Genomic DNA, 2842 nt, shown 5'->3' on the forward strand with positions numbered 1-2842 from the left:
TATATTAGGAAGACCTTTAAAAGTTCTTTAAAATTTCTTCTCTAGTGTTTCTTGTTTTGTTTTGTAAGTGGTGTTTGGGAGTGTATATACATATATTGACTGTCATGGTCTTTAGTTTTAGACTTAGAAGTTTAAGAAACTATTTCTGTAAGTGATTTTCAGAGTTCATCTGAGATTTCAATGCAAGAAATAACTGTTCTCAATCTAGCAATCCCACTTCTGGGTATTTATTTGAAGAAAATGAAAACACCAATCCAAAGATATACATGTGCCCCTATGTTCTTTGCAGCATTATTTCCAATAGCCAAGCTAAGGGTCCATGGAAGCAACCTAAGGATCCGTGTGTGTGTGTGTGTGTGTGTGTGTAATGAATATTATTCAGCCATAAAAAAGAATGAAATCTTGCCATTTGCAACATCATGGATGGGCCCACAGGCATTATGCTAAGTGAAATAAATCAGCAGAGAAAAACAAATAATGATTTCATTCATATGTGGAATCTAAAAAACAAAATAGAAACAGACTCATAAATACAGGAAACAAACCATTGGTTATCAGAAGGAGGAGGAGTTGGAGATGGGTGAAATAGGTGAAGGGGATTAAGAAGTACAAACTTCCGGTTATAAAATAAATAAGTCATGGGGATGTAATGTAGAGCACAGGGAAGAGAGTCAATCATAGCGTAATAACTGTATGGTGACAGAAGATATCTAGACTTAGCATGGGGATCATTTCATAAGGTATAAAAATATTGAATCACTATGATGTGTCAATTTTACCTCAGAAGTAAATAAACAAAAATAAATAAATAACAATAAAACATAGTTAAATTAAATTTGGGGCACCTGGGTGGCTCAATCGTTAAGCGTCTGCCTTCGGCTCAGGTCATGGTCCCAGGGTCCTGGGATCGAGCCCCGCATCAGGCTCCCTGCTTGGCGGGAAGCCTGCCTCTCCCTCTCCCACTCCCCCTGCTTGTGTTCCTTCTCTCGCTGTGTCTCTCTCTATCAAATAAATAAAATAAAATCTTTAAAAAAAAAAAACAGTTAAATTTAAAAGAAGAAATAACTCTTCTAACTCTGGCTTCTCTTTAAAATAAATGAAAAAAATCTCACCCACGTTCATTGGTTAAATTCATGAATTAGTATCCTGTGTTGGTGAATAACATCCTAACTAACTGATTACCCTTATTTAGTGACTTATTTAGAACTGAATAAATGCAAATCCAGCCTCATTAGTTTTGAGGCCAGTAAAGCATACAAACAGGTTTGGAAGGGAATTTGCCATTTCTAATTTCTTGAAGACAACATACTCTCTCACAGAGATATTGAAGGGATGGAATTTCAACTATCCATATATAGTTGAAAAGATTATTTAGAGAGCAAAAGTCTTGGGGAGAATGACCCCAAGATGTAATATTGTAGGTATAAGGAAGAATGCAGACACACACACATTTCATCTTACTGTGAAAGATTCACAATGACATGGTTTAGAAATTGTATGATGAATTATAATCACATTTACTTTTGTCCCCCCATTCCTTAAAAAAGATACCTTAGTTTCTATATAAAGCCTTTCACAGATATGTCCATACTTAGTGACATCCCTGATCTGTTTAAAAAAATCAAAATTATTTGAGTAAGGTCAGGTTTGTTGATATACAGAATAATTCTGATAGCAAAAATGTAAAATAGAATGACCAGAGCCTTGTATAAAGAACCTGAAGGCAGCCTAAGCCTATCTTCACCCTAAAATCCTGCTCCAGCCAGTGGAGGATAGTTCTTCATTTTCAAAGAAAAAATAAAATTCCTTTGAGAAATAGAGCATCACCACAGCCTTCTCATTTACACCATTGAAATACAATCAGGAGAGAAGACCAGAAGAAGATGAGTGAGGTTAAAAAGAAAAAACCTGAGACATAGCAGAGAGATCACATGTATTCAACAAAACAAGAAATATATATTAAGAAGCCCTCTGAAGTTCTTTCTGATTCTTTGTTTCTTAGACTAATCCATCGTTTGAGGCAACAGTGTTACTCCCTTTACTTTATTTATTCCTTCCTAGTATCTTTACTCTTTGGAAGATATCCTAATATGATGGGCTCATTTTTTATTTGCACTTTAAATAGTGTAGAAATGATAATAGTATACTTTTCTTTTTATTTTTGATACTCAAACTAAAATTAAAAAAATATTTAGCACTTGTAATCAAACTAAAAATCCATTGTCTGAAATTCACTGTGTGTGTAAAACACCATCAGTTATTCCAATTTCATTATTTTATCTTAAAACTGCATATTTTGGGTCCATGACTGGCCAGAATTTCAGGATCCAAAGTCACATCTAGACATCTCCTTGCTGAAAATTATAAGATTTCCAAAAAATCCCAGCACTAGAGATAACCATCATATAAAATAGTTCCAAGGACAAAAATAGTATGCTGTCTATAGACTTACTTGCCACATGCATAGCATGTTCTTCTGTGGTTTTGGCTTCAAATTTCAAACCTCCAAATCACCTGAAAATTTAGACACATCAATTAAACAAAGAATCTGTTGCATGGAAAAAAATATCCAGAAATCAGTTTACACTGATGTTATAGAATTATCAGTAGAATGAAGAAAAATCTGATAGTCACGACCCAAGCTTAAATTTGTATTAATTGATACCAAGCATTTATTCTCAAATGTCTGAGAATTGATTCCATCTTTAAAGATGTATTCCCTTACATTCTATTGGTTACATTTTATTTTGTTCTCATTTCTAATGTGCAAGACTATACTTAGGCATGCAAATTGAAGTGGAAATTTCACGATCATCTGGTATATTTGGCCTGTGTAGAAACT

The sequence above is a fragment of the Mirounga angustirostris genome, unplaced genomic scaffold (assembly GCF_029215605.1).
Source record: "Mirounga angustirostris isolate CCGP_5_RB_7025 unplaced genomic scaffold, mMirAng1.0.hap1 SCAF_12, whole genome shotgun sequence".
In the NCBI taxonomy this organism is placed as follows: Eukaryota; Metazoa; Chordata; class Mammalia; order Carnivora; family Phocidae; genus Mirounga; species Mirounga angustirostris.